This window comes from Hyperolius riggenbachi, chromosome 11 (genome assembly GCF_040937935.1).
Source record: "Hyperolius riggenbachi isolate aHypRig1 chromosome 11, aHypRig1.pri, whole genome shotgun sequence".
Classification (NCBI taxonomy): Eukaryota; Metazoa; Chordata; class Amphibia; order Anura; family Hyperoliidae; genus Hyperolius; species Hyperolius riggenbachi.
In genome coordinates this window covers 89335959-89363493 of record NC_090656.1, presented here as the reverse complement: position 1 = coordinate 89363493, position 27535 = coordinate 89335959, and the positions used below count along the sequence as shown (strand labels likewise).

Genomic DNA, 27535 nt, shown 5'->3' with positions numbered 1-27535 from the left:
ATACACCAAGATCATCTTCTCAGCCTCACCTCCTTATACACAAGTCGTCCGCTCTAGGTACATTGGAAGTAAATGGTGATCAAGCACTGACCCTAGTGCTCATTACAGAGATCCAGCTCACTAAGCCTTTCAACAGTATTTTCTCAGGCTCTAAAATCTTTATTTTAATTATGGCAGGTCAGGGATATTATTTCTGAAACAGCTACCAAGCTAACACCCCTCCCCTCCCCCAATCCGCATCAAATTGCCTGTTTAACTACAGCACTAAATCCTGTAATCTCAGGGATTGTCGTGAGAAATCCTAAAACCCAGAGGGCTTAATAGAAAAGACCAATGTTGTGCTGCCATTTTAACCCTCGGTAACTAATGTGTAACAAGATGATTTGGTTGTGATAACATCAAACTCTTGCCTGACTGCATTTGCCTTTTTTCGTTTTCCCTCTTTACTGCTGCTCCTCTGCGATTGCTTGTTTTGTGGTTAGCAGCATTCCGTTAATTGATGAAGATACAATGATGTCTTTGTTATTTATACAACAGTCACGCGATTTATCAAGTCGAAGAGAAGCGGGAACAGGCGCCAAGAGATAACACGCTGTCGGAGAAATATTTACTGTCTCTCGGCCGCGGTGACGTCCAGGTACACATGAGAGACTATTTTCCGAGGTGTGGTCGGTTTAACGTGGGGAAGATTCATTCCTCTTGCCAGGTCCTACACTGCTTTTTGATTGTTCAGTGAACCTGGTATATATTACTTTACAGTGATTAACTGACAACTTTCCTGGGTGAATCACACACAGCATATGGTCGGAACAAATGCACAAGGAAATATTTGCCGTTTTATTTTTAATCTTTTATATGAGAGGCATTCAGTAGTATGACAGCATCTGTTTCATCAGATTGGACAGAAAATTATGCTAGTTTGGGGGGTATTTTCACACCCGGCAGTCTGGTAGAAAGAACGCCTTATAATGCCACTATGATACGCTATACAATTATATTAAGACAACAGAAGTATACTTTATATCAATGGGGACAGTCAGCACCAATTTTAATACTGCTTAAAGGGGCAGGATATGAAAGAACAGACAGCCCCGATCAGTTAAAACAAATACAAAGAAATTTGGAGAAGAACTGAAGAAGTAAAAGGAAAAGAACTGGAGAAGTAAATAGCTAGAATCCATGCCGTATTCAGTAACTAGTACCTTGCTCTCTCTGGATAAAGTTCCACTTTTGGCGTACGAGAGGAATCGGTGTGGGAGACATGGGCGCAGGGTACAGCCGGAATATGGCTGATCCTGCTGCTGCACAAATCCCGGCCTTGTTAAATACTATTCCCCCTCCAGGCCGCCATGGATGGTGGGGAAAGAAGCAATTGCTGGAAGCCAAATTATTGTGTTTTAAAAGTAACTTCAGCTCCGTCTTCGGACAGTGCCGAAGTCACTCCCTGTGCGCCCAAGTCTCCTGCGCTGGATTTACTGTGTTCGCACTTTTCCTCTAGTTTGCAGTACACCTATCTTGATAAGTCAGGCCCAGGGGGAGTATACCTGATATTAAACAAGGCAGAAGTGGAACAGTTGCTCTGGGCGATCAATCAGAAAACTTAATTTGGACATCAAAAGATGGCCAGACATTTATCGACTTGGGTGCCGATCGACCATCCGATTTGATAATTATTATCGAATTGGATGAAAAACGGTACAGCCAAGAGCATGACTGATCGACGACGCAACCAAATTTGGGCTGAAATTGGTTGCATGTATCGATCGGACATGCTGCAAGATGTCGGGTCGTGGAGGTAGATTGGTTGTGCGACTGTATTGGAGTGTGATATCGGGGCGAGCAATGAAACACCCTTGCTCTGTCCTCAGAATGTCTAACGTGCCTTCCTGGTGCCCTATACTCTACCTGTCTGTTTCCGCCGCTGGCTCTGGGCTCTGCCAGAAATCCGCATACACGCGCCCCACGTGGTTCCCGGAGTAACGTGGGCACGAGTGTGATGAGGTGGCGGATGCAACGTCACAAGGCCCATTCCTGAATGATTTTAGCATGAAATCAATCGGGAATTGGCATGTTGTGTATGGGCAGACAGATCTCTCTCTAATCAAATTCAATCAGAGAGAGATTTATCTCTTGGTAGAATCTGCCCATCGTTCCCTGATGTATGGCTACCTGAAATTTCTGCACCAATTTTGCTCCAGCTTTCCTTGCGCTGATATGGATAAATAAGCTTCAGAGTTCCCTGGATAATCAGAGCTGGGTTAATCAATCAAAAAAAAAAAAACACTTACAGGAATAGTTACAGTACAATCCCTTTATAGTAAACTCCAAGGGACCAGGAAAAGTAGTTTACTATATGAGAATTGGTCATACATTGTAAATTTATACAGTTGCAGTAGCTGGGACCTGAGGACTGAGTTTACTTTATCCAAAGGTTTATTATATCAGAGATTACTATAACAAGGTTCTACTGTAGTATGTTTATTGGATTTGTTTAATTGTACTGTGGGTCATTAGAACAGTGTACTCAAAATTATGGCCCTAGTCACACTAATGGCAACTGTGTAGGCAAATGTGATACCAGACTTGTGATTGCACAGAGTATTAGTAGCTTAAGTCTGCTCAACCCAGCTTCTGATATCCACCCGAGGTCATGGTTTTGAGTTTTGTTATTCTTGTCATTTATTGGGTACCTGTGGGCTTCCAATAAAGAGGAGTGTTACCTGTTATTAACTGCGCCTGTGGGGATTTTTTGTGATTTACCAACCTAAGGGCCAGTTTACATGGGCTTCTGCACCGCGATTATATACGATGGCAGCAGTGCCCGACGCTTAAGCACTGTCCACTCAGATTAATGTACAGCACCGGAACCGTCATTTGCAGTAAACCTATTCTTGTCTATTCCTGGAAGCTGCATGTAGCTTCAAGGATCGCCTAAACGCCATGCTTCTGTGTCCCCCTGCGAGGGTCAAAAACAACGTACGACGGGAGGCAACGCCGAACGTTGCTAAATGCTTTTCTGCTTGCTAGCAGAAAAGCATTTCAGCGAGACACAGAGGAACGCCCGTGTAAACCAGCCATAACTCTGACACTTTTTCTGCAGTTACCTGTGTGCTTGTGTTGATAATTCTGCCGCCCTGTTTTACACTTGTCTATATATGGCCATTACTGAGTGGGGACTGGCATTGTATTCTGCACCCACCCAGCTAAAATAGCTAAAATCATCAAGAAAATCAACCCAATAATCTCCCTCCCATGATGCATTGCAAACACTGATAACTTTAAATGATACTCTTGGGAGTGGGGCATTTCTCTTTCTCAGTTTCCACTAGCAATCAGTCAGAGAAGGAGGTAATGGGTGTGGTGTAGGAGAAGCTGCTGGATGGTGTTAAGATGAGTCTAGGTAAGTAACAGATGTACAAAGGGCTACATCATTATTTCTCACAATGGACTGCACTGGTAAGTGGGCAGAGCTAGAACTCAGAAATCTTGTGCTACACAACATTTCAGAATGAAACACTTGTTACTGCTCCTGTGTGATGACAGAAGCAACTGATTTTACAGTCATGGCACGGAGGTGTTGTATAGTGTTGACTCTGTATCCCTTAGAGCTTACTGTACAAAGAAGTAATAGAAGGACTGACAATGCAATGTGAAGGGTATGCCAAAGCCATACACTGTGAGTAAAGTTGCCCTAAATGATCATACAACAATCATTTGTATGGCAGTTTGGGGCATAAGTGCTAAATGAACACATTTTTTGGCTACAGCTGAAAAGGGTGTGTAGTTCAGAGGTGGGGGGAGGCAGCAGGCAAGTGAGCGAGTGGGGTAAGTAGGAATACAATGTGCCTGCTCATTTTTGACATTTAGGTATCCAGCATAACAGATCAGTAAATGGTGGCCAGATATACATACTGTATGCTAGATCCTTGTCTGAGATGGCTCCGATTGACTTGGCAGCTGAAGATTGTTTAGCTTGTGTGTGTAGCTTGCGAATGTTCACATTGTGTGTACTTATCACAACATGTGCCAATGAGTGTACATAACAATACTGACGGCATTATTTATATGCATGTCTGAGCATGGCCGCTATCTTTTTTTTTATATAATCATCTACAGTGGTAAGATAGCTAGTAATATATTTTTACATTTTTCTCCAGTTTTAACTTTGGGAGAATTCTAGGGCCCAGCGTGTCAATATGGTTTTTAAACTGTACTTCTAGTGAAGCCCAGACCAATGAGGTAATATACGTGCAACCAGAGATGTGGAATTGGAGTCGGAGCAATTTTGGGTACCTGGAGTCGGAGGTTTCAATAAACTGAGGAGTCGGATTATTTTTGTACCAATTCCGCAGCCTTAGTAAAAATTAAACTAAGGGGTCGGTGCAATTGTGGGTACCTGGAGTCGGAGTTAGAGTCGGTGGTTTTATCAACTGAGGAGTCGGATAATCTTTGTACCAATTCCATGGCCCTGCTTGCTACAAGTATCCTCAGGTTTGGCACTGGCTAGAAGGTCATAAATATACAGGAAAAGCACAATATCTTGGAAAGCACAGCAGGTGGTTTTGGCGCACGACGCTCAGCGCCGTAATCAGGTGCCCTTTAGCAGCAATGTAATGTTGTGTGGGGCGCGTAAGGGCAATTTGGGGCTCCGGCGGCTGCTGGACCCCAAATTACATCTCATAATATTTAACGCCACCGGGGAGTTTTGCGACAGCAGGTAGAGCATTCATTCAGCTCTCCGGACGCCCAACTCCCGGCGATGCGTACATACGTATGCCTGGAAAGACCTCTTTTTAAGCGTCAGGTCTTAAATGTGTACTATTAGGTTTTCCTACCAGCACTGCATAAAAAAAGAGAGAGAGAGAGAAGAGACTGGAAAAATCACTTTTCGCTTTGTGCGCTTATATCTAAATTTTGTGCTTTGTCTGCATTTCCACTGCATGTTATGTTTCATAACCCTGAAGGTGACTATCATTTTACACCGCCTTCCATCAGCATATAGTCTTCGTTTCGCTGACTGTCAATTACCATGCTTTGGTCTTCCAAACTGGATGATCAAGTACTAATTATGCTGTAGGTGAAAAAGTATATTGTTCCAGGTAAAATATGCACAAATGTCTTCCGTAAGAAAAAGTGAAAAAAAAACAGATGTACTCGGATATAATAGGAAAGGTGTGGCTAAGCTCAAACTTCAAAAAATGTATACAATAGGACTGAACCCTTTTGCTTTCATGACACGGTAAGAATATATTTGATGTGATCTGATGGCTTTGAAGTGCGCTAGGTTGCCGCAGAGGTTACAGACATTAGAAGAATGAGGGCAACCTCTTTACTGCAAAGCAACAAAAGTTCTGAAGCAAAAACAACAAAAGACTTATAATGCGAAAAAGCACAGTACAGATTTGGAATTTCTTCTCAGTAACAGGACAAATAATATCTATATATCAACAACTTCGCTGGGGGCAAGTCTGCGCGTATAAAGTAACTGCTAAAGATACAGGGCACTTCCACAATGACAGGTTGCTTTGTAACAAACCAGTGCTGGGCCGAAATTACGCATTAGCGTAATTACGCATCGTAATTCACTACAAATGCACCGTAAGCGTTACGTGTAAGGTTACGGTATTACGCGTAATTAATTACGCGTAGACCGTGGGTTACGTTTTACGCGTAACAAATTACGCGTAAGACAGTAAACTCCCATTGAAATTACACAGTCTGCCGTAATCGCGTAATATTACGCTCCCGTATAATATAAAAAAGCCGCCGACTTTAAGGGTTAATAGCAAAGCCCCCTTAAGTGCTAAGAGCCTCAAATTTGGAGAATATATTAAGGAGATCAGAAGGAATAAGAGGAAAAATTTTTTTTTCAAAAAGACTTTATAGTTTTTGAGAAAATCGATGTTAAAGTTTCAAAGGAAAAATAGATACATTTAAAAACCCGCCGACTTTAACGGTTAATAGCAAAGCCTGCTTAAAATTTAGAAACACCAAATTTACAGGGTATATTAAGGGGATCAGTGGGAATAAGAGGAAAAAAATTTTTTTCAAAAAGACCTTATAGTTTTTGAGAAAATCGATTTTTAAGTTTCAAGGGCAAAAATGTCTTTTAAATGCGGAAAATGTCAGTTTTTTTTGCACAGGTAACAATAGTGTTTTATTTTCATAGATTCCCCCAAGTGGGAAGAGTTTTACTTACTTCGTTCTGAGTGTGGGAAATATTAAAAAAAAAACGACGTGGGGTCCCCCCTCCCAGACCTCTTTAACCCCTTGTCCCCCATGCAGACTGGGATAGCCAGAATGCGGAGCACCGGCCGCGTGGGGCTCCGCACCCTGACTATACCAGCCCGCATGGTCCATGGATTGGGGGGTCTCGGAAGGGGAGGGGCAGCCAAGCTTTCCCCTCCCCCTCCGAGCCCTTGTCCAATCCAAGGACAAGGGGCTCTTCTCCACCTCCGATGGGCGGTGGAGGTGGAGGCCGCGATTTCCTGGGGGGGAGGTTCATGGTGGCATCTGGGAGTCCCCTTTAAAAAGGGGTCCCCCAGATGCCCACCCCCCCTCCCAGGAGAAATGAGTATAGAGGTACTTGTACCCCTTACCCATTTCCTTTAAGAGTTAAAAGTAAATAAACACACAGACACTTTGAAAAAGTATTTTAATTGAACAAAAAACATAACCACGAAAAAAGTCCTTTAATATTCTTAATTAACCATTAATACTTACCTGTCCCTTTAAAAGCCAGTTCCCACGCAATATCCTCGGAAATATACTAATCAGTTACAATGTAACAAAGCTATTACAATGTAACAACTTTGTTACTTTGTAACACCACCGCACCCGACGTCACTCGCCGCCACCGCCGCGTCTGCGCTGACCCGACAGAGCTCTGAGCTATATAGCTCAGAGCTCCCTAAGCATCTTTGTATTTGGGCTCCAAGGAGCCCCATTGGTCCTTAGCAGACCAATGGGGTTCCTTTAAATCAGAAGGAACCCCATTGGTCTGCTAAGGACCAATGGGGCTCCTTGGAGCCCAAATACAAAGATGCTAAGAGAGCTCTGAGCTATATAGCTCAGAGCTCTGTCGGGTCAGTGCGGGACGCTAAGTCCCCGCCGCCTCCCGCTGTCAGCCCCGCCCACATCTGTCACCCACATGTCACCCACATGTGGGTGACATGTGGGTGACATGTGGAAGAGGCGGGGAGGACAGCGGGAGGCGGCGGGGACTTAGCGTCCCGCACGGACCCGACAGAGCTCTGAGCTATATAGCTCAGAGCTCTGTCGGGTCAGCGCAGACGCGGCGGTGGCGGCGAGTGACGTCGGGTGCGGTGGTGTTACAAAGTAACAAAGTTGTTACATTGTAATAGCTTTGTTACATTGTAACTGATTAGTATATTTCCGAGGATATTGCGTGGGAACTGGCTTTTAAAGGGACAGGTAAGTATTAATGGTTAATTAAGAATATTAAAGGACTTTTTTCGTGGTTATGTTTTTTGTTCAATTAAAATACTTTTTCAAAGTGTCTGTGTGTTTATTTACTTTTAACTCTTAAAGGAAATGGGTAAGGGGTACAAGTACCTCTATACTCATTTCTCCTGGGAGGGGGGGTGGGCATCTGGGGGACCCCTTTTTAAAGGGGACTCCCAGATGCCACCATGAACCTCCCCCCCAGGAAATCGCGGCCTCCACCTCCACCGCCCATCGGAGGTGGAGAAGAGCCCCTTGTCCTTGGATTGGACAAGGGCTCGGAGGGGGAGGGGAAAGCTTGGCTGCCCCTCCCCTTCCGAGACCCCCCAATCCATGGACCATGCGGGCTGGTATAGTCAGGGCGCGGAGCCCCACGCGGCCAGTGCTCCGCATTCTGGCTATCCCAGTCTGCATGGGGGACAAGGGGTTAAAGAGGTCTGGGAGGGGGGACCCCACGTCGTTTTTTTTTTAATATTTCCCACACTCAGAACGAAGTAAGTAAAACTCTTCCCACTTGGGGGAATCTGTGAAAATAAAACACTATTGTTACCTGTGCAAAAAAAACTGACATTTTCCGCATTTAAAAGACATTTTTGCCCTTGAAACTTAAAAATCGATTTTCTCAAAAACTATAAGGTCTTTTTGAAAAAAAAATTTTTCCTCTTATTCCCACTGATCCCCTTAATATACCCTGTAAATTTGGTGTTTCTAAATTTTAAGCAGGCTTTGCTATTAACCGTTAAAGTCGGCGGGTTTTTAAATGTATCTATTTTTCCTTTGAAACTTTAACATCGATTTTCTCAAAAACTATAAGGTCTTTTTGAAAAAAAATTTTTCCCTCTTATTCCTTCTGATCTCCTTAATATATTCTCCAAATTTGAGGCTCTTAGCACTTAAGGGGGCTTTGCTATTAACCCTTAAAGTCGGCGGCTACCTAACATTGATCCATGCGTCAACTTTTCCGCTTGGCAGCATGACCTTACGCATTAATTGCTAGTAGGAATTTACGCGTAAGCCTATAACGTAACATCTTGAATTACGGTATTCTTACGCGTAATTGCGTAAGGGCAATGCGTAATTACAGACATGTACCGAAATTGAATGTCTATGCCGTAAGCGTAATTTCGTAATGCGTAATAGCGTAAAATTAATGATCCGTAAGCGTAGCTTTTTCCATTACGATCAGCACTGTAACAAACACTCTTTACTGCAATGAAACGTGGTGTGATTAAGTGTATGAACAGTTCCCACCTCGTCATCAGTTGTGATGTGCTGCAACTGACTGTGGTATCACAACACAGAACAAGCAGTGCATTACTAGAACCACACAAGCTGACGCCGTGCACAAGGTACATATTGGTCAGTTGTTACTTTGACTGTGTTACATCATATGCTAAAACATATATTATTTCTAGTTGTGTGGGCACATTATAACGCAGTAATGCAACAGCCCCAAAGTGAAACTAACCTAAATTTAGGAGAGTGTAGAATGAAAAGACCTGCAAAAAAAATAAATAAATAATAGGCAGCACACCAAAATGAGTCTGTTAATTCCTATCTTACATATAAATTGGGTGCTTTTCTATGAAAAGCAACAGCTCTTGACCATAAACTACAAAATTCAATCAGAAAATAGGCATGGAATAGTTTACAGGCAGACACGTGATCAAAGTTCTGCACTGCAAAACTGTGTGCCTGTGTAAGGTTACCTTAGGACTACGTAACAAGAGGTACGGTATATGGAAGGTGTCATATTTATTTCCTTTTAAGCAATGCTAGTTGCTTGGCTATCCTGCTGATCCTCTGCCTCTAATACTTTCAGCCATAGACCCTGAACAAGCATATGCAGATCAGGTATTTCTGACATTATTGGAAGATCTGACACGATTAGCTGCATGCTTGTTTCTAGTGTGATTCAGACACTACTGCAGTCTAATAGAAGAAAATAATAGAATTAAAGGAAATAAACATACCAGCCTCCATATTCTCCTCACCACAGTTGTCCTTTAAAGCAAACCTCCTTAAATGAATGCTATTTAAGAATTACCCATGGGTAACAATGCATTTGCGAAATAAAAGCAGTGCCCTGGACAGACAATGGTACATAGAGTGTATGGATAAAGATTGTCTCTCTGCTGGTGCTTTGCAGGGGAGCAGTTTTAGGCAAGATATGTGCAGGGATGTGCTGCGACAGGGACCAAGGGGACAAGTTTTTATTGAAACACCCTTGTTAGTACAAATTACAGTTGATGCTCTGTGTATCTTCATCAGTACAGCAGACAGTCATTATAGCAGTGCATGCTCGCTAGACCATTTACTATATCACACTGTTTGATGGAAGATCTGCAGGCAGCAGAAAGCGCAGTCACATATGTAAAGCTGCAGCGCCTTAAAGAGACTCTAACACAATTTTCAGCCTTATTTCTTCTATCCTATAAGTTCCTAGACCTGTTCTAATGTAGTCTGGATTACTGCAGCCTTTTCTAGTTGCACTGTCTCTGTAATATATCTAATCTTCTTTTCTTTGTCGACCCAGGGAGGAACGTGGCGCCTCTGCTGTGATAGGGAGAAGTTATGCACACCCCCTCTATGCACCCCCCCCCTTCCCTATGCTCTGCTGTGTGCTGTGTGTATTAGTCACAGGCAAGGTCTCTGCTCACAGCCAGCGTGTCTGCAGCTCATGGAGCTGTGACCTTGTGAACAGCTGTGAGTGCAGAAAGAACAGTTCAAAGCCCAGACAAGCAGCTAAGGCAACAAATGGGAGTACCAGTCAAGCCAGGCTTGAGAGGAGCCACTGCAAACAGGCACCTGCTCTGTTTGGTGGACATCTTCATTGTTTACAAAATCCATGAATAAAACAGTGATTTTATCACTAAAGAAAGCAGCGGGGAGCCGCGAAAATGTCACAGAGGGGGCTAGGAGAAGACAACAAACAGGCTGGTACGTTTATTTAAGTAAGATTTTCACAGTACAGATTATCTTTAATTACTAAACCCTTAAAGGACCACCATCACAAAAAATACACAAGCATAAGAAGTACACTTCTCTGAGAGTAAAATGCACTATAAATTACTTTCCTCCTATGTTGCTGTCACTTACAGTAAACATTTAAAATCTGAGACATCTGACGGGTTTTGGACTAGTCCATCTCCTCAAGGGGGATTCTCTGTATTTATTTTATTCTTTACAATAGCCCTATATGGAAAGGATCTATGTAAGGATGCCGGACGGCCTCCCTACTCACTTGCACGCTATTTTGGCAGTTGGACAGAGTAAGTGCTGTTCAATAAGTGATATTGTAAATAAAGAAAACCCAAAAAATCCGCTATGAGGAGATAGACTAGTCCAAAACCTGTCGGATCTGTCAAATTTTAAAATCTATTGTAAGTGACAGCTACATATGAAAAAATACTTTTATATTGCATTTTTCTCTGGAACAAATGTACATTTTATATATTTGCATTCACATGCATTTTAAATTTTACAATTTGTCACGATAGTGGTCCTTTAAATATTTATTGCTGGAGGGATCTTTCACAGGTCGAACCTGCAACTCCTATGCTGCTATACATTGACTTCAATTATGAGTACCTGTGCATCAACACAGAGTACACAGCAGCTAACTACATACAGTACAGTAGCTAATTACAAAAGCCATTGTTTAAAGGAATATAAAAGCACTCCCGCCTTTACAGTATCATATTTGGAAGTGGGAGGTTCTAAGCATCACAGCTGGATCATACTGTGAATGCCTACTCCCTATGCTACGTTAAAGTGGCAATTACGTATCCTCTCATTATACAGCAGGCAGCCTTCGGTCATATGCAGCTCTCAAAGGCTGTCCTGTTGCCCTCTGCTTCTCTGAAAGCATCCATTACTTAAAACCTATCATATAATGTTCATAATTATTGTTTTCATGGAGTCGCATGTGCATATTTTAGTTAAGTGTGTAGCTACAGTATTAACTATATTTCAACTCTATCCATGGAAATGTAACCTCCTTGCATACAAAAAAAACACTAGGTGACGGGATATTCTCTACAATATTGCATCCTTGTGAGTAGGCAGTCAAAGGAAAGTCAGTCAAGCGTTGTCAGAAGGACCTTTGGAGGATCCGTAGTTGTCTCAGCAAATGGCCCTGGAGATGATTAGATCTGACTAGAGACCAGTTCTGTTCCTGTCTCCCAGCCCTGTCAGGATCAAACTCACTATGGCTTTGTAGTCAATAGATACTGCAGAAAATGCATCCGCAAGTTCAAAGGCTGCCATTGGGCGATATGCCTGCTCTGTGCTCTAATTAAGTCTGCAGTTTCTCATGTGGGCTTTGCTCTCTATAGTTTCACCAAAGAAGGAGATAAATGTAACCGCTCTTAATGCGATCTCTCCCTATTTTTTTTTTACCAAGTTAAGGAACCCATTCATAAACTGCACTGTCAGAATACATTCTCGTTTTCTGGCCTGAAAGCACTGACAATCCACTGCTGCAAACTGAGAGATTTGGATGGTGTTGTTTGCATAAACTCATAGAGGTTTCCTGCCAATTCCATTAGCAGAAATGATAGATGACTATTTACCCAACTCCATCATAAAATATCTGTGCGGTCCAGCTGACAGTACGACACGCGTAGATGAGTATTTTCAAAGAAATGAGGCACAGTGGCCTCTGCAATGCCATCTTTGTCTGGCTCGTATAAATATCTGGAACCTTGCAGCCTCTGGAAGCTCTTTTAACTAGCATGGCCATAGAAATGTGCCCAAGTCCCCAGGATTCAGTCAGTCTATTACTGTTCTGTGGTGTGTTTGACACTGACTAATCTCTTCTGTGCCTAATGCAAGGATATTTCTTTTTCCATCAATCTGGTGTCTGTTCCTGTGAGCAGATTCCTTGTGTCCAGTTTTAACTCTGTAATGCTGCATCTTCAACACCATAGTCAGTGTATGTCTGTGTAGTTATGCAAAGTTAATATACTATGGAGACTACACTGTTCCTCTGATCTTTGTGAGCTTCTGTAGCTGTGATAATTATGGAAACTAGCTTTGCATGACCATGTATCCAAGCAAAAGATATCTTTGATACCTTTTATACAGCTTCTTAAGATGGCCATACATCTATCTACTTGGCGGCCCATCGACCATCTGATTTGATGGGACACTCTAAAAGATGTTGGGCAATTGTGAGGAGCGTGTATGCGGAGTGTGAGCGGAGCAAGGAGCCAACAACAGACACAGTGGATGCAGCGTCACAAGGCCGATTCCTGATCGATTTCAGTATAATAAATCTGCAATGTGTCTACATTCTGCTTTCATGGATGAAGACATAGGGTTCACATCTCGTGTTTACAAATTGGCTGCTCTCCCGAGGCAGCCAGCTGACACAGCTGAGAGATCAAATTACAGTTGTGATTAGTAATAGATGAGGGGGAATTATACAGGCTGAGGTCTCTAAATATATACAGAGTGCATTTCTCTATGTTTTCCTTCTGTCCTGCGCAAAGGTTCAGGTCCGCTTTAAGTCTCACCCCCCTTCTTTTCTCCACCTAAAAAGGAATCATTGCATACTTTGGAATCAGCCTGCAACTTCAAGTTACAATCACATTAAACACACTGTTCCCCTCAATTTTTCCTGCCAGCTAACAGTGGATTTTGTTATCTAACAGTCAATGTACGTATGTTTGCTAATAATGTCATTCAATTGACTTCTGTATTTTATAGCCCCACAGAGCATGTTACAAAGAAGGATGTATGCTGCTGGGCCATACCATTACAATCACAGGTCAGTATCTGCTCTTCCTAAAGACTGCTCCACATGGTGAATAGTTCTCCAGAGCCAGCAAGGCCCTTGTTTTCTGTCTTCTGTAGAGATCTAGTCAAACTTACTGCTGGGAAACAGAAGTGTCATATAATCTATAGTGAGCAGATTAAGGGCTCTGCGGAGTCACCCCATCGTACAGCGAATGACATCCCACTTACAAGCAACAGATTACACACAATCTGCACTAAACTTGGGCGGTGTGAAGAAAACAGAAGCCAATCTTGAGGCTAAAACAAGAAAACGACAAAATTCCACATACGTCAGCATGTTCCTCTCTCAATAACAAGAAAATGAAATAAATAATGCAGGAATGGTGTGAAGATCATTCACAATGGATATCACTACCACCTTGGCAATAAATACACTGGCTACAACTCCCAGGGGATAATAAACAGACAGAAAAACACAATACAAGATCTAGCTAAAAGCCAAAGCCTTTGCCACTGTCAAACATAAACTTCAACATATTAAAAAAAACAACAGAAAAAGCCCTCAAGTTTACCTTGATATGCTGGTGTTAAGAGCCATGAAGGGACAATGCAGTCCTCTCTAAGTGGCAATGGTTGTCTGTATTCCTGGTCTATATAACTGCACCCTCAGATGCATGATGGGATGCCCACGGACCACTCACAGGAAATCATTAGCCCCCTAATCACCATGTTTAGCGCCTCTTTGCAGCATTGTGTGGATGGCACCGCTACAGTATGATGCATGACTAAACGAGAGTTTACATGTTAACTGTTGCTTGGCTAAATTGTTCCACCAGCTGCAGATGTGTACTTCTGTTGCCTGCAGCTGGTCAGGATTCGGAAAAGCAAATTAATAATGATATTAAACATTGCTGATATGCTGTGTCTGAGGGCAGCCATTTCTCCCCAAAATAACCGTATTTAATGATTCTCGTGGCAAAACAAGTGCGTCACTACACAGGAGAATAAATAAAAAGGCTTGTGTCAGCGATAACATCGCACTTTGTTGTGAGGGAAAAAAAGTCATGTTGTACAAATTAACTCTCAAATGTCCAGTAAAACCATACAGAGTCTACAGTAGGGTACAGTAGCCCGAAGCCAGTTTCTTTGGAAGATGCTCCAGAGAATCCCAGTAACTACAAGGCCAATTAAAAATAATAGTATACCTTGACATATATCAATGTCAGCAGTCAGTTATCCTAGAATATGACTTGGTCCTAGTCTGAGGAGCACAGGAGATGATCCTCAATGGGTACAAAACAATCTAAAGTTTTCTAAATGAATTCATGAATTATAATTATACTGTGAGCAATACTTTGCACTGCTGGGATTGCTACATTTACCAGTTTGAATGTACACTTGAAATTTGCTCTTCTCATTTTCTCATCATTATTTGACTACCGTAGAATTGATGCTATATGCATTTCAGAAATGCCATCTCTCTTAGGATTAGCACGGGTTGTTACAGCCATTAGCAGCCATCAATCTACCTGAAACTCAGTTGCTGCATTGAATTTGAGTATCTATACAGGCAGTGAGTGTGGGTATACGCACAGGCAGTGAGTATGAGTATCTATACAGGAAGTGAGTACCCATACAGACAGAGTGAGTACCTATATAAGCAGTGAGTGCAAGTATGCATACTGGCAGTGAGTGTGAGTATATGCACAGGCAGTGAGTGTGAGTATACGCACAGGCAGTGAGTGTTAGTATCCATACTGGCAGTGGGTGTGAGTATACGCACCGGCAGTGAGTGTGAGTATACATACAGGCAGTGAGTGTGAGTATCCATACAGGCAGTGAGTGTGAGTATCCATACAGGCAGTGAGTGTGAGTACCTATACAAGCAGTGAGTGTAAGTATCCACACCAGTTAGTGTGAATATCCATAAAGGCAGTGAGTGTGAATAATAATACAGGTAGTTAGAGTAAGTACCGATACATGCAGTGTGATTATCTATACAGGCAGTGATTGCAAGTATCCATACAGGCAGTGAGTGTGAGGATCCATATAGGCAGTGAGTGTGAGTATCCATACAGGCAGTGAATTTGAGTATCCATACAGGCAGTGAGTGTGAGGATCCATATAGGCAGTGAGTGTGAGTATCCATACAGGCAGTGAGTGTGAGTATCCATATAGGCAGTGAGTGTTAGGATCCATATAGGCAGTGAGTGTGAGTATCCATACAGGCAGTGAGTGTGAGTATCCATACAGGTAGTGAATGTGAGTATCCATACAGGCAGTGAATGTAAGTATCCATACAGGCAGTGAGTGTGAGGATCCATATAGGCAGTGAGTGTGAGTATCAAAACAGGCAGTGAGTGTAAGTACCCATAAAGGCAGTGAGTATCCATACAAGCAGTATGTGTACCTATACAAGCAATGAGTGTGACTATCCATATGCGTACGTTAAAAAGGGGCACTGGGAAAAAAGGGCGCAGGGTTTTAAACGATAAGCATGGATACCGTTTAAAAATGTATTGTACTGTATTTCGTTTAAAATTAATGTTTTATAAAGTTATAAATCATTAAATAATGTGCATTAAATCGGCAATTGTAAAAACGTTAATCTTCCGTTTAAATAGTGAAACGTATAATAACGTTTAAAAAAAATTACTAAGTAACCCTCCCTGTACCTACCCCTAACCCCTAGACCCCCCTGTTGATGCCTAAACCTAAGACCCCCCCCTGTTGGTGCCTAAGTAACGCTCCCTGTACCTACCCCTAACCCCTAGACCCCCCTGTTGGTGCCTAAACCTAAGACCCCCCTGTTGGTGCCTAAACCTAAGACCCCCCTGTTGGTGCCTAAACCTATGACCCCCCTGTTGGTGCCTAAACCTAAGACCCCCCTGTTGGTGCCTAAACCTAAGACCCACCTGTTGGTGCCTAAACCTAAGACCCTCCTTAGTGATCACTGTATTGTGTGTAGAATAATGTTTTAAAAACAGTAAGGGATAACATATATTACAATTTACGTTACGTACTGATCGCTTTGTTTCGTGAATAATAATGTTTTACAAACAGTAAGGGATAACATTTAAAATAATGTTTTATTGAAATAAGAAACGTAAATCATCACAAGCAGTTATAAAACATGAAAAATCTTCAGGCGCCGTTGGAAAACGTTATTATTCTCGGGCGCCCTTTTTTCCTGTTCGGCGCCCAGTAAACGATAATTATTATGGGAGTGAATGGCGGCGCCCGATTTGTCCACTAGCCTCCTGCGCCCTTTTTTACTGTTACCTATCCATATAGACAGTGAGTGTGAGTGAGTGAGTGAGTGAGTGAGTGAGTGAGTGAGTGTCCATACAGGTAGTTAGAGTAAATACCCATACAGGTAGTGAGTGTGAGTATCCATACAGGCAGTTAGTGTGAGTATCCACACAGGGGGTTAATGTGAGTATCCATACAGGCAGTTAGTGGGTGCAGTCAACAGTGCAGTTTTTGCATGGGTCAGAACCGTCACATGTACCATAGATTTTGTATAGTTGGTATGTGATGTGTAGGTATCATACCACCAATGAATGTCACACATATATGGCAGTGGATGACAGGTAGTGAATTTACAGGCTGTCAGCCACCTTTCTCAACCTAGAAATGTGTAAGCATCACTAAATCACAGATTACTTACCAAAATATTTCACACAGTTTTTTCTTTTTTTCCAGGAATGACACACTAAGGCCCATATGCAATACACTTTTTCACCTGAGTTATCTCCTAGGAGTTAATTTTCATATTCTCTTTAAAATCACTTTTCAGCATTTTAAAATTGAAAAAGTCACCAAAAGTTGGTGAAAAAGTACTATTAAATGTATTTTGAGTATTTTCTTGCTTGCTGGTGGCTTAAAATACATTTTATGACATGTTGTGAAAATATCACCTAGGAGAAAACTCAGGAGAAAAAGTGAATTGCATATGGGCCTAAGTGTAAGTTTTTGTAAAAGTCACTGAGGTGGGAGATTAAGGTGCTGACTTTCACTTTCTGTGATACCAAAAGACATAGAGGGGCTATTGCACATGCGACACCTCTAGGAGGCGTATCCCTCAACAGTTTTTATAACAATGTCCAGAGTAATTTGTAATAACGATTGCACACTAAAGCATCTTGTGTCTGCATAGAAGTATTCTAGCTAACCTTTAATCAAGCATACTTGTTGAGTTACTTAAACTGAACTCAGAATTTCCTCTCTGCTCTAAAAGATGCTCAACAGCATAATAACCTAATAAGAAAAACATTTCTTTGTTACAGCTGATACAAATCCTGCAATAAATCTGCACTGTTTCTACTTCCTGCTTGCATGGAAGCTGACATATTGTTAATATCCTGTGCTTTGAAATGAGCTTATCTCCCGTGGCAGTCAGGTTACGCAGGGGAGAGATCAAATTACAACTTGTGATTAGACAGGTTAAACTCTCTAAATACATACAGGGTGCATTTCTCTATGTTTTCCTTCTGTTCTGTGCAAGAGTTCAGGTCCACTTTAAGGTTGGATTTTTTTTTTTAAAGAATTGTTAAATATAAAAGGCTTGATTCACAAAAGGGTGATGACTGAGTTATCACGCCTAAAAGCTTTGCACGTGCAAACTAGGGTGCAAACTAGAATGCAAACTACTTAGCACCCTAGTTTGCACGTGCAAAGCTTTTAGGCGTGATAACTGAGTTATCACACTTTTGTGAATCAAGCTCAAGGGGCCATATGCAATTCATTTTTTCACCTCAGTTTTCTCCTAGTAGATAATTTTTCATCTTCGATTTAAAATAGTTTTCCAACACTTTTTAACTAAAAAAGTAACAAAAATTAAGTGAAAAAGTAATATTAAACTTATTTTGAGTACTTTCTAGCTTTCTGATGCCTTAAAAGGCATTTTAATGACAAGTATTAAAAATATCACCTTGGAGAAATCTCAGGTGAAAAAGTGAATTGCATATGGCCCAAAGTGTCAAAAGAAGTTTGCAAATGTTTACATCTATTCTGTGTCAAAGCAAACAACGAGGGTCATTCCACACCTCGACTGTTGCATAGCATCGCACAAAATTGTTGCATCTCGACACAGAGGAACTGATGGTCCTATAGGGCCAATACACTGATCATGGTGCGGCGCAGCAGGTACGGATGCAGTAACGCACTGCATGCAGTGGGTTAACAGTACAACGTACAGGTTTACATGAAAAGTGAGGCATACTTAAATGGTACTGTATGTCTCACTGTATGGCTGCACCGTCGAGGTGCGATGTGACCTTTTGGCAATGTTGCGGTGCGATTGAAAAATAATCCCACTGCAACACAATCGGCAAAGTGTATAAGGAGCCTAACAAGGATTGATATAAGGCTACTGAATATCAGTTATACGACTGGCACAACATTAATGCAACTGCAATTCATGCGATTCGACAACTTAAATAGGGATTAAACTCTGACATAACATTCAGTAAAAAAAGTTTTTCCTTTTATTACCCATTCAGTTATCTAATTTGCTTTTGTGCACAAGTAATATTGTCTGTCTACAAATTACAAGTTCCTTCAACCTAAACAAACATACTGTCATTAAGTTACATTAGTTATGTTAATTAAAATAGATAGGTAATATAATTTCTTACCCACAGGGCAGCCATCTTTTTGGTTGAAAGGAGATGACAGGGAGCATGAGACACAGTTTCAAATGTCCTGTGTCCTGATCACCCCTCCCAGTTGCTAGGCAACGAGAACAACAACATCAGAAATCCCATCATGCTTTGCACAGCATCAAGGGAAAAATGCCCCAGCAGTCGGGCATTTTTCTTTCGATGGTGCGAAGCTTAGCTTCTGTACAGCTAAAAATGGGGCTTTAGTAAGAAAAACAAACTTCTGATGCTGTGAAACTGTTAAAGAATCACCAAGCCTTTTCAGTGCTGCTGAGTAGATTTTTAGTCTGGAGGTTCACTTTAAGTACAGTTTATCTGCTCTGAAAGCTGCCATTTTAATTTATTACATAGGTGTTGTATTAATACTATATATTACAATGTCTACAGTGAGAATGTGTCTTCTCCTGTGTACACATTTTGCTTGTATTCTACTGAAACATTGCTAACAGTGTTTATATTATCTTGTTTGTTTTCTTATTAGCTACTATTGTACTTACTTCTTCCTGCTAAGTTTCCCACAGAAGAAGAAAGTGCTGTGTTTAACTGTTTGAATGCTGTTCTGTTACTAGGGTTTTTTATGACAATACCTTGTTTTGCTGTAAAGTATATTTTAGAGCAAAGAAGAAATGCTGAGTTTCATATCACTTTAAGAAAAAATCCAAACCTTAATTTGAAGTGGACCTAAATTCAGATACAAAATACACAACGCTTCTATTCTTCTGTTGTCAACATGAGATTAGTGGGCCAGTATTATCCAGGGTATTGGTGAGTGCTTTGATATTTTGGCCCATCTCGCTACCCACAAGTGAACATCATTGCAGTGAATAGGCGGATGATGGATAGAGGGAATTCCTGCATTTCTAGAACAGGAATACACAAGTGACAATGAAAATCTGTCACTCCAAGCCAGCTGATTGCAATAATTAGTAAACAAGGGAAGCAACACTGAGGGCTCTTTCACATCAGAGCTTGCGTTGGAGAACGCTCAAAGCATACGTTTTGTATGCGTTTTGATATGTGTTGCACTGCAGTAAATGTGTGCGTTTTTAATGCGTTTTCAATGCGTTACAGCACATAGGAAAACGCAGGTATTTTTTTTTACTTTTTAGTTTTCAACTTTCTACATTGTTCCTCTGTTGCATTCTGGGACTGATTGCCTGCGTTAACGGTTTAAAAATGTGCATAGTGTGCGTTTTACATTGACTAACATTGTAACGCATAAAGCTAGCGTCGGCCAAAAAACTGCGCCTGGGTGCAGTGTAACGCAACACACAAAAACGCAGCATTATATGTGAAGGCTAAAATGAAAGACTATGGACTTTCATATTACCTTGGGTAATGCAAACTTTACCCGTTGCGTTGAAACGCAGAAAATCTGCCCTAATGTGAAAGAGCCCTAAGGCTGTCCTAAAGCGTTTTTATTGTTTGTGCTGGTGTTAGGGTAGTCTGTCCATCTGCTTTGAGTTTGCTGACTCTGGTGAACTTTAGTGACATTGGGTAAGCATACTTATTGCTAAGTGCACCATCTTAATATTGACCTTTGTCTCCTCTTCACCCCAACCACTCATGGGAAAAATTGCAAAACCTCAAATTGATTCTTTTCCCAAGGGTTGCAAAATATTTGTTACCGTTGATTCATGTGACAACCTATATGTAGGTTATAACCTGTAAGGCATAAACTGGAAACACAAATAGTTTTTTTTCTATTGACTTTGTGTACCATTCGCAACAACTGGGATTTTAATGCATAATGCTATTCTGCATTTCTGATGGTTCTCTGGAGAAGGGAGAGTTAAGGGTTCTCAGATGACTGTGCTGCTCTAGGTTGTTGATCTAAATGAGGTGCTGCAAATGCTCATTGAGAAGAGCTCTTAGCATGAGACCCTTGATGACACGCAGACTTTCAGAACAAAGTGACAGCTTGACCTTCACAAGGGACACAAAAGAAGAAAGATCGATGTACTATAAGGCCAGCCTCATGTTCTTTATCCACATGCCTTTGGAAATCATAGCCTAATTAATAACCCCCTCTCCTGCTTCCATCCAAACACACTTTTGCCACCATATCTGATCACAACTCGTGCTTTGACATAGCTGAACAAAAGAGGCCTTTGCTAAGAAGGGGGTTGAGGACTGAGCGATAAGACCGAGAGCGTTTTAAGCAGCTCCCTGTGTCTTCAGGGAACTATAACGTGTGTGTGTACAAAATAATATCTTCCCATACAATTCCCATTGCTCAGTAATAAGACAAGAAGCAAAAAGAGTGGCAAACACACATATACACATGCACAAGTATACACACAGAAACACATACAATTGCACACGCACACAAACTCGCACACACACAAACATACATCTACCTACATACATGTGTACATGATCACACAAACATTCTCTGCACAGAACAACACACAGCTTGAGATGTACCAAGCCTAATGCTATTTTAATCTGTTCCTATTATTGCTATTACACATATGGTAAAACTCCACCTGCATATTATTCTATGGAGAATGCTAATGCATCAGTATGCATTGCACTAACTCCACTTACACTCCTGGTAAAGGTTAGGTTGCCCATGCTTTGGCAGATCTCTGTCTCTGAGAATGACAAGTGATGTGGTCATGAATATTCACATCCCTGCACTGTTGGAGGATAATACTTTTTTCTTGACTTGGCCGGTGTTACAATGTAGTGTGCCTGATTTAGTAAGCCAAGGGATATAATATTGGATAAGCTTACTGTGTTGCAGAGGCTACAGTTGCTGGCAGGGATGCAACACATCCAGCCACACCCACTATATATAAAGAACCATCCATCGTCTGCCTTGAAATGATCTGGGAATAATGCCTGTACACGTTTCCCTATTGATTGACAGGCATCTCACCATATCAGCTGCAGGCTGCCCATATTAAGAGAAAAGTTACTGTATATCTGCTGCCTCCACAGTGTGATGTCAGTTTGTGCGACTTCGAAGAAAAAAAAATCCCAGCATAGCTCTCTTCCAAAGCCCCCTTAAAGCAGATTCGAAATAAAACACTAACTAGAACAAGTAACTTGTCTATATATCTTATGTACAGTTTAGATAGTTTAAACAGCAAATCTGTCTGCATACTGCTTTAATAGAATATGAACTTCCTGTAATACAATGGCAGCAGCCATGTTGTTTGTAAACATTACACAGAGGCAGGCTTATCTGCACCATCAGCACTCAGACTGAAAAAAACCTACCGGTAATCCCCCCTCCTCCTCCCTTCTCCCCTCTGCCTCTGAAATCTCTGGCTAGTAATACCTCCCCCTCCTCCTGCCCAGACTGAGCTCCCATGAGCCCATGCTACTGCCAAGGCTCTCTGAAAACTGTGGGTGGAGCTTATTTAGTTTATAGGGAATTCGAGTATTAAAACAAAAACAAAAAAGTATTTGGGTTGAGGAATGCCCTATAAACTATAGGAAATGAACACAATTATGCAATGAGTAAAAGTTCATCTCGGATCCACTTTAATCCTGTAATCAACCATACAGGTTGTGTGGGCAGGAGAATGGGGCCAGTGAATAGAAGTTCCTACCCCTTGACCAAAGCTAACCATCATGGTTGTCAACACTGGGAGGTTACCTTTTAACCAGAGCAACAAAAACTTTAACATTGAGGACAAGGGACTTTTTATCTTTACCTTTTTTGTGTGTCCCAAAAAGTTTTGTCACTCCCCTCCTATGTGGGTTGGCCCTGGTTCCTCACTCTTGGCCATCCTAAGTCCAGTACATAGTTGATTAAGGAGGTAATGAGACGGGGATGGGGTGGCCAATGTTCTGGAAAATGTTTATAAAAGATCCCTCCAGACAAGATCTATCTTTAAAGAGCATTACTGCTAACTATTTGTGGGTGACTGAAGTGATCCCCTGGAACATAACATTTCATAGCAATGGCTGGGAATCACAGTGCAGCTCTTTTGTAGTGACAAGTACACAATCTGACTTTATTTTTAATTTCGTGAGTTTTTATCAGGATTTGACCCAAAAGCCAGATATTATCAATGATCGTGGACACTCAGATCTGTTGTCTGAAGAGATGACTAGCCAAATATAGGGCTTAATTTCTGTTAAGGCCACAAAGGCTTGGGCCTTGCGTGGTTGCAGCCTAAGGAGGCACCTGAACATAAAAGAGGGGATGCTACATATAAAAGAGGAGGCTGCAAATGAGAAAATGAGAAGCAACACATGAAGGTGAAACTACTCCCCAAGAGAGCTGTTCATGAAAGAGAGGAGCCATGGTACATGGATGATACACATGGAAGAGTGGGCTGCACATGGAATATAGGCGGAGGGGGGCACAACATACTTTGCCTAGGCTAGGGGCACAAAAAGTACAGGTCTGGCCTTGAAATGACCACCTTACAGGAGACCAGATTTTGTTTGAGCTTGATTACAAGGTCTGACCCCTAAGGTTTGGAGGAAAAATAACATGCACAGGCTTGTGACTGCGTGCCACTGTCATCTATCAGAACAGTAGTATGTGCCAGCCAGGCACAAAACTTTGCCTCACCAGTAAACCTTTTCATTGAAATTTGTATGCTGGGGCTGTCTGGAGAGGTCAGCTGCAAATGTTTCCTAAGGGACCGGTTTATAAAGAAAAGGCAATTTACTTCAATGCAGACAATACTAATAAACACAGACTAGGATCAATAATGTTCTCTAGTGATCTCTAGACTTGAAGAACCTTAAGCTGGCCATATACCGGTACTTCTCTATTAATTTTGGTATATTTCATCACTTTGATTGAGTCTCCTGATGATCTATTGCCCCAACATATCAGATTGATCAGCATTTGATTGATTTCAGGGGCAGTTTATTGAACAAAAAGGTGAACAGGTGCACAGATAAATATTTGAATTAGGTGAAAAGGGGATTGATGGACACATATGGCTAGACTGCATTGGCTAGTACAAACTTGTGGTTCAATCAATTCTCATTAACATTTCTCCTGAAATCGAATCAACTTCGAGTGTGACATATCTATCATTACTACCCAATTGATTCCAATTGACCATGGATGGCTCAACTGACTGCCAGATCAGGCCTGTGTATGGCTAGCTTTAATAAATCAGGCTGCCTTTGATCTACCTGAGTAATGCCTGGTATACACCATGCAATTTACCATCAGAGAGACGGGTCGAATTGATTATTTCTGACAGGTGCGATCTGATTTCCGATCGTTTTTCTTAATGATTTTCCTGTCACTTCTATAAAAAAATCAGATTGCACCTGTCAGAAATAATCGATTTGACCCTTCTATCTGATGGGAAAGGGCATTGTGTGTACCAGGCATTAGCTATAAAGTGGCTCTTCCAGCTACTGCTATGAAAGTTCAGTGATATGCATTAAATAGTGGTGTAGATGGGTGTTTCGTAGTGCAGGAGTACCCATCAGTGCTACTACAGCACTGTTTAACAGAGTCCAATGAGTACTGATGACAGCAACTGGAAGGACTGCACCCTCTCCTGTGTAGGCTGCATCTAGCACAGCCGAGATCAGAAGGTACTTGTGCCCAGTGCCCCCGCATACGTCTCAGTTTCCAAAGCTGGAAGCACTGCTAATGAAAACTCAATAACCTCTTAAAAAACGTGACCAAAATAATTTCTTATCAATGGTTGTCCTACTTATATTCTGAGATCAGTGGGAGCTCTGCAATGTTTGTCTCATAAGAACATATGACGCAAATGAAGTAAACCTCCTCCAGGTTTACAAAAAAGCAGATCTTATTCTTCCCGAAACAAGACAGGGTACATTCTGAAGGGGAGTGGCTACACACAGGTCCTAGTTTGTTGTTAAATTCTTTAAGAGGTTTCTGGCTTTAGTCTGCTATGGGGGCATAAAAAGAGTATCTTTCATGAGTTAATCTTCAAGGACTATGTACACGGCCATCCTTATACCATTGTACAAAATGGTTTTCCTCCTACAATGAATTGTTGCCAGTCTGTCACTATGCTCACTCCCCCACATAGAAACACAGCAGAATTTCACTACAGAAATGTTTGTTTCTTGCCGCGTGCCTAAATCCTCCGTACGCAAGCCTTGAAATTTCATCTATTTATTTCAGAATGTATAATGAGGAATTGCACAAGCTTTGACATCAAGCGTGGTTAAAGCGCTGCAAGAAAATTTCAGCCCAGCTTGTAGGGTAAACCGGTCAACTAAACACATAATGCAAGGCTGTCAAGGTTGGAATGGAGCCTGGTTTTACAGATGGAGACCAAATATGAGCTATACTTCCAATATGAATACTAAAAGAAAACAGCCACAACCACATATGCATAATAAGCCAAATATATTTAGCGGGGAAGAGTTGTTTTACATTAGTAATAAACTGAAACAAGCTAATGAATAATGCTGTCACCAACATTCATGAGCGACAGTGCTAATTTGTTGGGCTGTAACTTACACACAACTAAACCAAAAATTGACAATCACGTTTGAGACTGGCTCCAAATAGCTTCAGCCTCCATAAATAAATATATGAAGATTGCTGTGGGGGAATAAGCTTTATTAAAGGGGAATTCAATCCCTATAAATCAGGTAGTCAGGCCTCCTAATCAAAAGAGACTGTAAAGTAATTAAGTAATCCCAGATTGCTCACTAATGGCCAGCAGAGGACATGTGTCAGATGGTTGACGGAGACTGGTCTCCAACAGCACATTTATCGCATTCCTTTGTTCTGGATGGTTTGTCTATCCTAATCATTCCTTCCCATGTGAAATCCCTGCTGCCCATTCTTTATCTTATTGTTCCCAGATTATCCTCCTTAACCTAGGCACATGCATACTCATGCTGTTTTTCCATTCAGGTGTGCTTTTAACGAATGTGGCTAAGCATTCACCCATCCTGATGGGTATTGATGTAACCAATATTTCTTTAAAGGGACAATAATGTCTACATGCTGCTTGCTCCATTTGTAGCGAGGAGTTAGTTCATGAGTGCAATGTTCTTGCTTGTTCTAGATTGTCCAATGGATTTACCCAGTTTGTCCTGGACTAGACTGGACTCTAGTTAGTTTATGTAGCCCTTAGCAAGGCTAATGACTTTGTTCTTGTCTGTTGGCCCTAATGATGCCCCTTTTGTTTTCATTCCAGCTTGAACCTTGACTCCCTGATTAAACCTGGGCATGCTCTATAATTAACTGCTCCTATCCTGCTTCCTGTTTATGGAAGAGTCTCCTTACCAAACACTGCAGACCACCAGGAAAGTACTGTCAGCAGCTAAGCACTCACCGGTAATTAATTGCTAGCTTGCTATAAGTAATGCTAATAAAATGAGTCACTCAAAAGGACTAAAAAAATGTTTTCCATGGTTTTCTCATTTTGGTCAGCACCTATCTACAGTATTTTCTAATTAACAGATTTTTGGTACATGTTTTAACTAAATCTACTGTTGTGGAGAGCAAGTGAACTAAGGACAGATCTAAAAACTGAATGAGAAAGAAATATTTTTTCCCATATGTATATCTAGTATAAGTATATTGTCTTTATTTTTTTGTGTATTAACAATAATATGTTATAGGTGAGGGCTGGTTTCCACTAGGAGCCATGGCTGTTTCTGAATCGGCCGCGGCTCTCATTCTGATGCGCAGTGGATGTGGGGATTTGGCTGTGGGCTGCAGAAATCTGCAGCATTCTGTCCAGATTTGCACCACAAGTCATTAGGGATATAGGTAGCGTTTCCTCGCCCCACTCGCCTGTGGGAAACGCTGCAGATTTGGCCCAGGTGCGGGCACAGCGGAATAATAGCCCTAAGGGCCCGTTTCCACTAAGAGTGTGATTGCAATGCGATTATTCGCATAGAAACTGACATGTCAATGGAGATATTTCCATTGAATGTGAATTTACAAATGCAGTGCAATGTAGAAAAATTTGGCACACAGCCAAATCACTATAGCAATGCATAGCACAACTCAGCATTTCGGGCTACGGCTACGCAGCACAACGGGAGCCACGTCCGAATTGTAAACAGCCGCGGCTTCCAGTTAAAGAAAGCCCTAACACTATAAATGGCTTCTATTTTAACAATGGATACAGGGTCTGAATAAGAAGATGGCTGGAGAAGTGAATATTTCTTTATAAGGGTAGGTTATAGCTGTACGCTCCAGATTGCCAAGCTTGCACTCAGCCTCCCTTTATCATTTAAAATCAGGACAGATTATTCCTTCATTCATGAGACAATGCAGAGTATGGTTATTGTTTGTTTTTAAATCCCCAGAACAATCTATTGTCTAAAACAACTCATCGCTGAGCTGGAGAACATTAAATGGGGATTGTGAAAACTCAACAACAATGCGTTTTATGAGGAAAAGAACTGTGAGGTAAATATGTCCCCTGTTTGTAGTCATAACACTGTACTTTTTGTGCTGAGAATGACAGTTATATGATTGCTTCCATCAAGCAAGAGCGCACAACCACATCTATGAGCTCAGTGTAAAGAAGAATGAAAAACTCCAAAAGACAAGAAAAGATACCACTTTAACTCGCACTTCTCTGTAATATCCATTCCATACACTGCCATCACTGACATGCCCTTTCATCCATATGAGGGTTTACTAGGCTGCTAGAACACAAGGTTGTGACATAATGTCCATTCTCCACAGCAGAAGAACATTTTTTGATGCTATATCAAACACACAT

General features: G+C 41.5%; 1 protein-coding gene and 1 long non-coding RNA gene across 18 annotated transcripts in view; one reads left to right on the top strand and one right to left on the bottom strand.

The window, feature by feature from the left end:
- The window catches only part of SYT7 (synaptotagmin 7), a 945664-nt gene that overhangs the window by 201217 nt on the left and 716912 nt on the right, over positions 1-27535 (bottom strand). The gene's annotated exons all lie outside the window — the stretch shown is intronic.
- Positions 576-27210, top strand: LOC137538827 (uncharacterized). Its single transcript, XR_011024889.1, has 4 exons — positions 576-637; positions 13177-13237; positions 25991-26130; positions 27114-27210. It is a non-coding gene; the product is annotated as an uncharacterized lncRNA (long non-coding RNA).